A 13,446-nucleotide genomic window follows, 5' to 3' on the forward strand; every position below is an offset into this window, starting at 1 on the left:
TGAAAGCAGAGCTGCTGAAGCTTCTGGAAGCCGAGTTCATCTATCCAGTGGCAAATAGTGAATGGGTCTCACCCATCGTGGTCGTACCCAAGAAGAATGGCAAGCTTTGTATATGTGTGGATTTCTGCAAGCTCAATTCCAAGACGAAGAAGGATCACTTTCCGATCCCTTTTACAGACCAACTGTTGGTATTCCCTTCTGGATGGATTCAGTGGACACAACCAAGTCCAAATTGCAGAAGAAGACAAATCCAAAACAACCTTCACCACAGAATGGGGGACCTATGCTTACCGAGTGATGCTGTTTGGGCTCTGCAATGCCCCGGCTACTTTCCAGCGAGTCATGATGGCTGCATTCCAAAAGCATCTACACGACTTTATTGAGGTATATTTGGATGACTTCTGTGTCTATAGTTTGATCCGTGAACACTGGGGACACCTGGAACAATGCTTTGACCGATACCAGGAGTATGGGATTTCCCTCAACCCCGACAAATGCATCTTTGGGGTCTCTTTTGGAGTTCTATTGGGCCACATTGTCTCTGCACAAGGGATATCAACAGACCCTGCAAAGATCGAAAAGATCGCAGCTTTGACAGCACCCACCAACCTCAAACAGTTGAGGGGATTCCTAGGCCACGTGGGTTATTACAGGAGGTTCATAGCCCATTTTGCAACAAAGGTAACCTCCTTGCACAAGCTTCTGAGGAAAGATGCATAGTTTGTTTGGACAGAAGAATGTGACAAAGCCTTCAACACTTTGAAGCAGTGTCTGATTGAGGCACCCATTCTGCAACCTCCTGATTGGATGAAGGAGTTTCATGTACACACTGATGCATCCATTGAAGGTTTAGGCGCTGTCCTATGCCAAAAGGGTTCCTCGAAGTTGGATCAACCGATCTATTATGCAAGCCGAAAAGTCACTGATAGGGAACAGAACTATACAGTGACAGAGCTTGAGTGCTTGGCAATGGTGTTTGCCCTAGAGAAGTTCCGCCACTACCTGTTATCCACCCACTTTAAATTTTATGTGGATCATGAGGCCTTGTCCTTCCTGATGAACAAAGCAGACATGAAAGGAAGAATGATGAGATGGCTCTTTCTATTCCAGGAATTCGACTTTGAGGTAATTACCAAACCTGGTCGTTCCCATGTTCTGGCTGATCATCTGTCGTGTATCCCACAAACTGCAGACGAGGAGCAGGATGATCCAGACCTCCCTGATACTTTCCTATTCCTGGTAGAAACTGTAACCCCCTGGTATGCAGACATTGCCAATCTGCTAGCAACCCAATAGTACCCTCTTGGTATCTCTAGTTGGGAAAGGAAGAAGCTTATGTTGGAATCAGCCCCTTATACCCTGTTAGTCGGTGCACTGTACAAGAAAGGCAAAGATGAAGTGCTCCAAAGATGTGTTGCAGGAGATGAGATTGGGATTGTTCTAAAGGCTTGCCATGACGAGCCATGTGGAGGCCACTTTGCAGGAGAAGCCACAGCCAGGAAGGCTCTGCTAGCAGGATACTGGTGGCCTACCATTCATAAGGATGCCTATGATTACTGTAAAAGATGTGATGCTTGTCAGCGAATGGGGAAACCTACCAAGACAAGTGCCATGCCACTGCAACCTATCCTTCCCCTGAAGCCATTTGAGAAGTGGGGCATCGACTTCGTAGGCCCGATCAATGCTCCTACCAGAAGGAAGCAGAACAGATACATCCTCGTATGTACGGATTATGTCACAAAGTGGTGTGAAGCTAAAGCCCTAAAGCGGGACGATGGTAACAGCGTGGCCCTGTTCATGTACGAGAATATCATCACCCGTTTTGGCAGTTCCTTAGAGCTGGTAAGTGACAGAAGCACTCATTTCATTAATAAAGTCATGGAAGAGTTGACAGAGTTGTATAAGATCCGCCATCGCAAGTCCACTCCTTATTACCCCAGAGCCAACGGCCAAGTCGAAGTCACCAATTGCATCCTCTGCTCAATTCTGACAAGAACAATTGCCGCACATCGTCGTGATTGGGACGATCGACTTACAGAGGCCCTCTGGGCATACAAAACCTCCCACAAAGCAGCAACAGGACAGACAATTCCAGCTGGTGTATGGTACAGAAGCTGTTTTCCCTGTTGAACTGGAATTACCCTCTTTGAGAGTGGCTATCATAGAGCGTTTGGGGGATGATGATTCACTACAATGCCGTCTCCTGCACCTGGAATGTTTGGACGAAACTCGCAGCATGGCTCTACAGTGCATGGAAGCCACGCAAGCTCGACGCAAGGCTTACCATGACAGCTTCATCAAGCACAAGGAGTTCAAAGAAGGTGATTTGGTCCTAGCCTATGATTCACGATTTGGCAAGTTTCCTGGCAAGCTCCAACAGCGGTGGATGGGCCCATATAAGGTACTTGCTGTCAACCCTAATGGCTCTGTCCAAGTGCAGACCGTTGATGCCTCTGATGATCCCTTCCTGATCAATGGATATCGCCTGAAGAAGTACTTTCCTCCTTGGGGATCTTGACAATCATGGTCACTTGATCTTTTCCCTCGTTGGCGCGGCACTGTACTTCTTATGATGTTACTTCTGATAGCCGTTTTTCAGCTACTCTTGATGAGGTGGACGCAACCCTCTGTCCCCTCAACCCTACCTTCCAGCCTTGATCTCTTATCCTCTATTTTCCACCAGCGACAGTGGCGAGGTTGGTCCTGACAAATGGTATTTCTACCATTCCCTTGCTTAATTCGAAGAGAAAGAAAAAAAAAGAAAAAAAAAGAGAAGAAAAAAAATATACATATTGGTAATGGGAGAACAGGACTTAGGTCCCTGTCATGCCGACCTATTCTTCGAGAAAAGGTGGAAACACTCTCGGGAATAGGGGAAAACAAGAAAAACAAAAAGAAAAGAAGAAAAAAAAAACAACAAGATTTATTTATTTAAAAAAAAAACAAGAAAAAACAAATCTGTTATGGGAGAAAAGGAAGCAATTCCCTGTCATAGCAGGCCTCGTTCCACGAAAAGGTGGTAAACACCCTTAGGCGAGAAGTTGGCTGTGGAAAAGGTGGCAACACCCAGCAGTCCAGAAAGTGGATTCATTAATTGATATCCCCAGGATCCAGTTCCGAAGCTGCCTCCCTTGGTATGCTGTGTCCTGGGTCTCTCTGCAGAGTGTCTAACTGTCCTCTAGCAGATGACATGTTCCTATCCAACACAACGTTCGATTTAATGGCTACCTCCCTGGGTATGCCTCTTCAACAACTAATGACGCGATCTTCATCGACAAACAATTGAGTGACGCGAGCTTTCATATGGCTACCTCCCTGGGTATGCCTCTTCAACAACTAATGACGCGATCTTCATCGACAAACAATTGAGTGACGCGAGCTTTCATCCTAACCGGATGGGGAAAGTGAGCAAGGGCTGCCCTCTGTAACTATCAACAACGAGTGAGACAGAGGGTGGGGCAAGTGACCAGTCTTTTCCCTTCAAATCAAATGAGAGGTGAGTAGTGTGAATGAAGTGTTGCACGCACGGGATGGGCCTCTCAATGCACAAAGCACAATTTGTTTCTGTGCACTGCACTATAAGGCTCCCTGGCCTTCCTTCTCGCACCGTATGCCAGCACAGGGCGGGATGCACAGTTGCACCATCAAATGTGCACAAGGCATACAACCTTTGCACAAGTGCCCATGAGGATTACATCAATGGGTTTCAGGACATGGTTGCCCTCCTGTATCTATCAGCAGAGCGTGAGACAGAGGGTGGGTTGAGTGTGACTGGAGTTTCTTCAATCAATTACCGAGAGGTGAGATTGAGGGACGTTACAACTTGGAGTCAGGTATGTTCCTGTTTCCCTATGCACCCACGGGGTGGGTCTCTACCGTCATCATCACAGGACACGTCACTCTGTTCTGTACACTGCACTGTAAGGCTCCCTTGCCTTCCTCCTTGCACTTATGCCAAATGGGTTGGACGCACTAATGCACCATCAATTGTGCACCCTGGCATACTCCTTCTGCACCATTCCCCCTTGTCGATTCCTAAACCGGGTACAAGATATGGGTTTCAATCATTCTTCCTCGAGTGATATTAGTCATGGGGCGAGTGACAGTTCTTTCATTCCATTTGAGTGCCTGTGAGTTGAGTGTAGTATCCCTCATCATCGACAAATTTCCTGCGATCCCTTCAATCAAATACCTCCCTAGGAACTGCTACGTGGTCCCTGCCATGACGGATGTGTGCTGTGAAGATGCCTTGGTACCTCCTGCAGCCGACAGCGACGGTGGAAGTGTCATTGACAATCAACCGTGATCCTCAACAAAATGGGCCAAGCTTTTCTAGCCCTACCACTTTTGTTTCTCTGTGACGTTAAGGTTTTAAGTGTGGGGACGTTAGTGGATAGTCTGCGGCGTGGTCCTAGGTCCCTGTTGTTCGGTTAACCCTATCCGTTAAGGTTTTAAGTGTGGGGACGCGTCCCTGCACGTCTACATTGCATACCCTTCTGCATATGCCTCAACCTGCTAATGCCTCTATGCCATGAATTACTTTTACCCTAATGGGGTCCCTTCCCACTCACTCGTTTATGTTCCACCCACCCTTGGGGCTGTTCCCTTGCCGTTCTCCTTCATTTCTTGATTTTGCGGTCCTGTCATGTGAATGCATCCTAAGTTTACCGAAGTCCAAATCCAACCTTATAGCCATGTTTCTCCCTCTGAACTGACCATTTTTCCTTTTTACCTACCCCTGTTCCGGTGCACAGTTTTCGAGTTATTAATTTTTGAAGCATTTTACGTAAATTAGCCGGTTTTCCATATGAACGCACTTTTCTTGCTTCGGAACCGTGATCTGACATCATAGCCCTGACTACCACTTTTCCGTTGACATTTTTTATTTTTACTCCGAGTCATTCCGATGCACGGTTTGTCCAATATTAATTTTTCGGTTTTTTTACGACTTTTTCGTGCGTCTTTTTTACCTTTTTTCATGTGAACCTGCCCTGTTTGCATCGGAATCCCAATTTGATTTGATAGCCATGTCCCTTGTGCTTTCCTCCACCTTTTTCCTTTTTCCTCCCCCCTCTTTTGCATTCTGGATTTTTAATTATTAATTTTTAAATGTGTTTTCAGGCGTATTTTTGGTGTTTTTTGCATGTGAACCCCTCCTACTTCCATCGGACCTACGTTTTAACATGACAACCCTGTGCCATCCCTTCCTGCGGACATTTTTCCTTCTTACTGCATGTCGTTCCGGCGAACGGTTCGTCCAATATTAATTTTCGATCCCATTTTCGGATTTTTTTTGGGTTTTTCCCACGTGAACACGTCTTATATTAGTCAAAACTATGTTTTGATGCGATAGGATTGTTGGGCACGTTTTTTTGCACATTTTTCCTTTTTCATGCACCTCGTTTCGATGCACGGATCTTTTGATATTAATTTTTAATTGCGTTTTTGGATCCGTTTTTTGTGTTTTTTGCATGTGACCGTCCTCTACTCCCCCCGGAACCTCCGTTGCACATTTTTTCTATCTTCCCCCTGTTGTCTTACCCACTTTTTGTTTTTACGCCCTTTCGTTTTGACGTCCGGATTGGGAGTTATTAATTTTTTTTTCTTTTTATGTGTTTTCGCGCGCCCGTCCTGCGCGTGAACGCGCCCGTTTTCGATTTTATGCGTCTTAACGTGCCCCGGTAGCATCTGCGTGCCTCGTCCCCGCATCCGGGCGCCTTTTCAATCCCGTCACGGCAAATTGTTTTACCCCGCCCCGCGCACGCGTGCGGGACGGGGTGGTACGCCTCCTTTTTTGGGCCCTACCCCTACCCCACCCCTTGGGCACCCCCCCTATGACCTACCCTACCCCCAACCCCTACCCCTACCCCACCCCTTGGGCACCCCCCCTATGACCTACCCTACCTCCAACCCCTACCCCCTACCCCTACCCCGCCCACCCTACTTTGCCCATTGCCCTTCCCCCCCCTACCTTTCCCTATCCACCCCCTACCCGTACCCCGACCCCTCCCCACCCTAACCGTCTCGTCCCTCCCTCTTCCCTGCGTCCTCCCTTCCCTCCCCTACTCCTCCACTTCCCTCTCCTCCATTTTCTCCTCCCTCTCCATCCTCTTCTCCATCCCCTCCTCCTCTGCTCCTCTCCTCTTCCCCTCCTTCCCCTTCCCCTTCTCCTGCGCCTTTGCCCGCCCTCCAGGTCTCCAGGACGCCAGGTCGCCACCTCGTCGAGCCGCCGTGCAGGTCCTCCTGCAGCGCCCCGCGCCATCCTCCAGGCCACCCCGCCCTTTGGTCGCCCTCTGCTCCCCTGCCATCCGCCGTGTGGCCAACGTCGCGCCGCCCTCTAGGACGCCTTCGCCTTTGGTGCCAACGCCCCTGTCGCCACGTCGCCATGTCGCCAGGGCCCTCGTCGCCAGGTCGCCATGCCCCCGACTTCGCCCTCCTCTGCAGCGCCCCCGCCACCTCGTCGAGCGACTGTGCCTCCCACCTTCCCGCCTCCTTGCCACGTGCCACACACATTTCCCCCCCTTTTTTAAACCCCCATTCCCCCCACTAGCCTACCCTCCCCTTCTAAACCCCCATTCCCCCCACTAACCTACTTACCCCCCACATTTTCCCCCCACTAACACACTAAGCCCCCCTTCCCCCCAAATACACACACCAACCCTCCTACCCCCATTTCCCCACCCAAGCCCCCCATCATACACACCCACTCCACCTCTCTGCAGGCCCTCCTTCCCCCCCAGCAAACTCACACAACCCCAACTACCCCTACCTTAACCCCCCTTCCCCCCCCCACCATTACCCACCCCACTGAACCCCTACCTAAACCCCCCTTCCCCCCCTTCCCTTACAGCAAACCAAACCCACCATCCCCACCCAGGCCCCCAGTCACACACTACCCTACAACCCCCACTACAGCACATCACACATTAATCACACCCTTCCCCTTCTAAACCCCCATTCCCCCCCATTACCCACGTGTCCCCCACTAACACACACTCCCCTACACAAGCCCCCAGTCCCACCACTCAGACACGCTCACACCCTACCCTACCCCACACCCGCCGCTCACACACTAAACCCCACCCTACCCCGCTGTAAACCCCTGTTCCCTCGCAGCGGCTCCCCACATCCACTCCATAAACACCCGTCCCACCCGTCGACACCCTCGTGGCCTCGACACACATGTAGGTGTGTACGCACGCGTGGGTGCTTGCGATCGATTGCTCGTGATCGTGCGTGGGTGCGGGAGCTAGTTAGTCGGTTGCTGCCACGCAGCCTATTTCTGGGTATTTTCCCAGATTTTTCATTCAACAACTCGCAAACCCCTTTTAAAAACACAAAAACAAAAACAAAAAAATAATAATAAAAAAACAAAACAAAAAACATTAACAAATTAAACAAAATCATTTAAAATTTTGAAAAAATTCCAAAAAAATTCCTATTATTTTTGCAACCCATGACCATATTTTTCTAAACTTGTAAATTTCAGAAAAAACATTTCCGACCATTTTAAAATTCCCCAATCTTTTAAACATACCCAAAAAAAAGAAAAAATTCATTAAAAATACTAAAAAATTTCAAATTAATTTTCAAAAAATTCCTAACACTTCCATTAATGTTTTTACTTATTTTTTGCATATTTTTCTAAGCTGTCACAATACTTCATGAAACACCTCAATTCATCAAAAATAAATACAAAAAAACCCTTTTTCATCCATACACAAACTAAACATCTAGAAAAAAAATCGAGATATTTTTGGATTGAGGAGAGTGCATTCTTTGCATTTCCATACACCCACTACTAGGTAATTTCCTTTTTATTTGTTATTTTTTTCAGCTACCCCAACACCCACAGTTAATTCAAAAAAAAAAAAAACCAACACATAATAACACAAATGAACCCTAAACACCACCATGGCACGCGCATTCGCGCTAAACACACCAATTTTTTTTAATAAAAATAAACCCGCCGTTCACTTAGCACGCGCTAAGTGCGCTAAAGAGGCACTTTAATATTTTTAATTAAAATGAACCAGCCGTCATAAGAGCATGCGCTGGCAAAAAAGCGCTCCACATCACCTTAATTTGTAATCAATAAACTTGCATTTAGAGACCCAGTCTGGGTATCGAAGTTCGGGATTCGAATTAAAGCACCGCTTTCACCTAATAATTGGTAATTAAATTTTTTAAGAAGGAACCGTCGTTTTCTTGCTAAGGTTTATCACTTAATAAAACTTCACCCATTTCTTAATAATTTATTAAAATGAATCTTTCATTAAATTAATTTCCCCTCACTGCATTTAATTCCCCTTTTTAACGAACCCGATTTCGTGGGATGGGTATGCGCAGACTTTGGAGTTATTTCCATGGTCAAACACCGGTTTATCAACGATGTGGTCTTGATATGTGTAGGTTGTGGTTATGTTTTGGGTTTAGTGTCTTTGTTACGGTTAAGGATACTGTGTGTAGTTTTTTTCTTTATTGCCTGATACGGGGATTTTGGGTGTTTGTATGATGCATAGCATGAAGCTTTCGGTCGCATATGTCTCGAGGTCATGTCGAATTTTTTCTAGGCTGTGGTTTGCTTGGGGATAGTTGGTCGAGTCACGTTTTATTGTTTTGGTTATTCTCTTATCCTTGGTTTTTTTTGTCTGTTGCTTTGCAGGCATTCTCCTTGATTGTCTGTGTTTGTGGTGTGTGTGTAACCATCTGAATGGCGCCTTCTCACGCTCCTCCCCCTATCCAATATGTCCCACTAGTCAGTAGGGATTACTCTTCCCTACTCACTTTTGAGCCTCTCACGAAGGCGGGACTCGCTGCTTTTGTAGCTACCTCCTTTCCATTGCTTCCAGAGGATCCATCGTTGTGTGATGAGTTTCTGGCCTCCTACAGCAAGAAGTCGGGACTGGTCCAGGGTATTTCTATGACTTTGACACCTCGAGGCCTAGGGAAGGCTCTGTCTCTTCCTTCCAAAGGTGAACCTTTTGTTACCACTCGTCAGCTTTTCTCTAATGAAGAGATTTTGAAGCTGTTACAAAAACAGACAATGAAATTGCTGGATGTTAAGAAGGTGATCAACTCTTCAGGAGTTTCCTTTTCCATGATCACTGATCTTGTGTGGAAGATGGTCTGTCAGTTTCTCCAAGACAGGTTTATGCCTGCAAAAATGCTATCTCAGTACTTGTCCAAAGAGCTTTTCACAACTTCAAGGATGGTGTTGAAAGGAGTCGCTATTGACTGGAGCACTTACCTACTCACTAAGATGGATCAACATTTCGTCAAAGTCACCAGGGGTAATGTTACCAATGTCACCTATGGATCGTACTTGTCTGCCTTCTTGACCTACTCAGGTTTATAGAAGAGTGTGCCTCCACTTCCTCCATCAGATCCAGTACCTCCTCCTCCACCTTCAGATGAGTCAGAACCCATTGATATAGAGGATGATGATTCTCCGCCTCCCCTGGTCATACAGCGCAAACGCTTGAAGCGGGTAGCGGATAAAGCTCCTTCAGTTCTTCTTTCAGTGCCCATTCCTGCTACCTCTGGCAGTGATTTCCCTGGTTATCTCACTTGTAATAACCTGTTCAGAGCACATCGAGAAGGTTCATTGGATATATCAGTTCCCTCACTGCACAGTCTAGTCTCGGGAGATGCAATTCCTTTCCTCTGTAAAGACATTCAGAGTTCCATTGAATTGTCAGTGACAGCCTGTGTTCAACAGCTGTATGCTTTCTTTTATAAAGAACTGATGCAGTCTAAGGACCAATTGCATAAGGCAACATCCGACTTAGCCTCTGCTAAGGATACTCTAGCAGATTTGTTTAAGCAGATGGAGCAACAAACCCAACTGGTTGCAACCCAACGAGATGAGATCTCTTCTTTGAAGATCCAGTTACTAGAGGCTCAATCAGAGGTTACTAGCCTTTCAGAGGAGAAGGAGAGGATGTCCAGAGAAGCGCAGGAGTTCCAAACTCTTTTAGATGACAAACTTTCAGCCTTACAGACTGCTAATGACACAGTGGAATCACAAGCCTCCCAAATCAAGCAGTTGCAAGATCAACTGGCAAAGTCACGGTCTGTTTCTCCAAGCCCTCATGTTTCCTTGATCCCTTCTCTTTCACAGTAGGACTTGGCTGCCCTTCAGAGACAGGCTACCTTGTGTCCTCTATTCCAAGATAAAGTGGAAAGATTGCAGTCCAGAATGGATTTGCTATGGTCTAAATTTGAGCAGTTTCAGGAATATGTTCCACCAGACCATTCTTTCTTTGTCCACTATTACTTACAGAAGTTGGCCTTCTACATGAAGCTTTCTACGATGGATTTACCTCTTTTAGAGGATGGGTGGAGTGGGGCTTGGTCTGCTGAGTTGCTGACAGAGGTGGTAAGGATGGTGTTTGAAGATTTTGTCACGACAGATACCATGTTGATGTCATACATCTATCTACGAGGAGACTTGTTAATTCCAGATGAGGTGGATATGGCATGGTATGTGGGAGACGTGGTTCTACAAGCTGTTTTATATGTTAACCATTTGGAGTTGCGCATAGATGACATGTTCCAGAGTTACTCCTCCAAAGTGGCTAATTGCCATGATAATTCCTGGCATACCCTGATTGATTCTGTGGTCCTGAATCAAAGACAGAACACAGCCCCTACCTATGCCCAGAGTACTAATCAACTGAGGGTGGATCTCTTAGCTTATCTTTCAAAACATAATCCGTTTGATTCTACCTTCTTTGATGCCTATCATAGAAGATCTCTCTTAGGACCTTCTGTTCCTACCCTTTTGTATTACCAACAAATGGCTCACCGATATGATCTATATCTTTCCCTTTGTCAATCCAATTCCACAACTATTTTACCCCTTCTTTTCCAACCTTCATCTTTCCCTCAAATTTCCATTTTTACATATTGTTCCTTTATTGAGGATAGAGTATTTTCCCCTTCTCCACCATGTCCTTCTCCATCCATTCATGTACCTTCCACCTTTCCTATTTATCAGTTAACACCCTTCTTAAGTGATTCCCTACCAATTTCTGCCACTCCTTCTTTAAATCATTCTTTCTTTTATGATTTTGCCTACCCCTCACTTCATCCACTTTTCCTTATTCCACTTCCCACTCCTAACACTTCTATATCTCAACCACCTCAGTTGGTTAGTGACTATGTCGGGTTTGATTATCAGATTTCAAGAAGAAGGAGATGGAGCTCGAATGATTCCCTTACAGGACCTCAGATAAATTGGCCAGTAATTCCAGGAGAATGGACAGCTGCCAGTCAAGCTTATCAGAACTATATTCATTTTGCTCAGCAGTATTCACAGTCTGCAGATCCTTCAGTGAGATTAACTGCTCACTTTGCTTGGTATTTGGCGTATATGCATAGGCATTCTCATAATGATTTCAAGCCTATTCCAAAGTTGTGCATGAATGTCAATGTGAGCATTGATTCTCAGCAGCTGGATATATTGTATTTTCATGCCCTTTGTTTGCCTAGCAGATACCTTGTCCTCTTGGAAAAGATGTGCTGTCTTCAGTTTTTTCAGAATCCTCCCAAAACATTTGTAGATGAATCCTTGTCTATGGATCGTTTTCGAAATCATCAATCTTTCAAGAGGGATCATCTTCATTGATACCTTTTTCAATGTATGGTGGATGATTTTGAATGAAAATCTCTCTTTTTGGAGGAGTCATTCAGATGGTTGTGTTGTGTGTAGTGTTTGTGTTTTGGGTTAATTTATGTAATACAAACGTGATGGTTTTCTATTGGATTGGATTTCGTGCGAGCTATATTTTGGAGAATTGTGGTGATGGGGTCGTGGTTGGAGAGTTGAAGATGCTGATGAAGAAGAAGAAAACTCTTATATCCTTTACAAGTTTGTTGTAATTTCTAGTTTGATAAGAAGTGTTAATGTATAAAGGGTTTTCCTTTCGTTGTATTTTTTTATCAGATACAGGTGATAAGTTGGGGTCGTGGTTGGATGGATTGTTTTTGAAGAGATATTGAAGATCAAAGTTGAGCCTTTGAATGAACTTCTATTTCCTTTTTCCTGGGTCGCGAGGACGCTTCTTTATTAAGTGTGGGGATATGTTGAGTGTTGACATGACTTGTTTTTTGGCTGATTTTTGTTGTTTTTGAGAGCTGAATGGTTGATTTTATGAGATGATTGATTGGTTTGGAAGTGGTTTGAGAGTGTTTTGGATGATATTGATTGTGTTTTGGAAGTTCATGATGTTTATCAGTGGAGATATGAGGTTCTGTGATGTTTTGATAGGTTCTGATTGGTTCTGTATACCTTCTGTATAGCTTTTGTTTTGTTCTGTTTTGTTCTGATTGTCTTCTGTAAGGAGGGATGGAGTATTGATTGATGAAGATTGAGATCTTGTGAAAGCTTATTGAATAGTTTTTGAGAGTTTGGAATGGTTTGAGTATGAGTGATGTGGTTTTGATGACCTTCTGTAACCTTCTGTAGGTCTTCTGTAGAGCTTCTGTCTCTGTTCTGTTCTGTACTGTAGCTGTTCTGGTACTGTTCTGTATGCTTCTGTATGTGTTCTGATGGATGAGAGTGTAGCTTGGGAAAGTTTTCTAGACTTGGAAAGAGGTGAATACAAGTGCAAAAGAGCTGAAAGAAGTGAAAGAAGTAGCTGCTGAAGACTCAAGTGAAGATTGAAGTGAAGTGACAGTAGTGAGCTATGAAAGGACACTGTAGTGGCTCTGGTGACTCTTCATATCAGACATACCTCTTGGGAGGGGTATCCACGACCTAAGAAGGATTATTGAGAGTGATTTTGAGAGATTGTAGTGAGGATATGATGTATTATTGATGGAGAGAGAGAGAGAGAGTCAGAGATAGTCAATTCTACTGAAACAGAGTGATTGTATGTGAGAGATTGAGATAGAAGACTATGAAGATATTGAAGATGAATACTATGTGATGTATTTCCATTCAAAGATGGTGTATTCCTTTGCTTTCTTTGTTATATTGATGGATTTTGCGAAGATGTTGAAGAATATGGTTGATTCTATCAAATCCGTGGGAGATTTACATGATGCTGCATGAAGATTTGTTGTGCCTGGTGTTCTTTTCTTCATTGTGATCATATGAAACATAATAAAAAAGTTTGTTGATGTTACAAGATAGATTTTCTTACAAGAGAATTCCCTTTTTCCTTGGTGTTCCTCTTGGGGCTCCATGCTGCAGCCGCCGCAGGTGGAGGTCCAGGCCGTCGTGCAGGAGGAGGGGCCGCCACGCAGGAGGAGGAAGGAGGGGTGGAGGGAGAGAGAGAGAAGAGGTGGAGGGAAGGAGAGAGAAGAGGTGGAGGGAAGAAGAAGAAGAAGAAGAAGAAGAAGAAGAAGAAGAAGAAGAAGGGGGAGAGAAAAGAAGAAGGGGAGGAGGAAGGGTAGGGAAGAGGAGGAGGAAGGAGGGGAGAGGAGCGAATTGACAGG

This window comes from Lygodium microphyllum, chromosome 9, assembly GCF_053477565.2.
Source record: "Lygodium microphyllum isolate KBCC chromosome 9, Lygodium_microphyllum_v1.1.10, whole genome shotgun sequence".
NCBI lineage: Eukaryota > Viridiplantae > Streptophyta > Polypodiopsida > Schizaeales > Lygodiaceae > Lygodium > Lygodium microphyllum.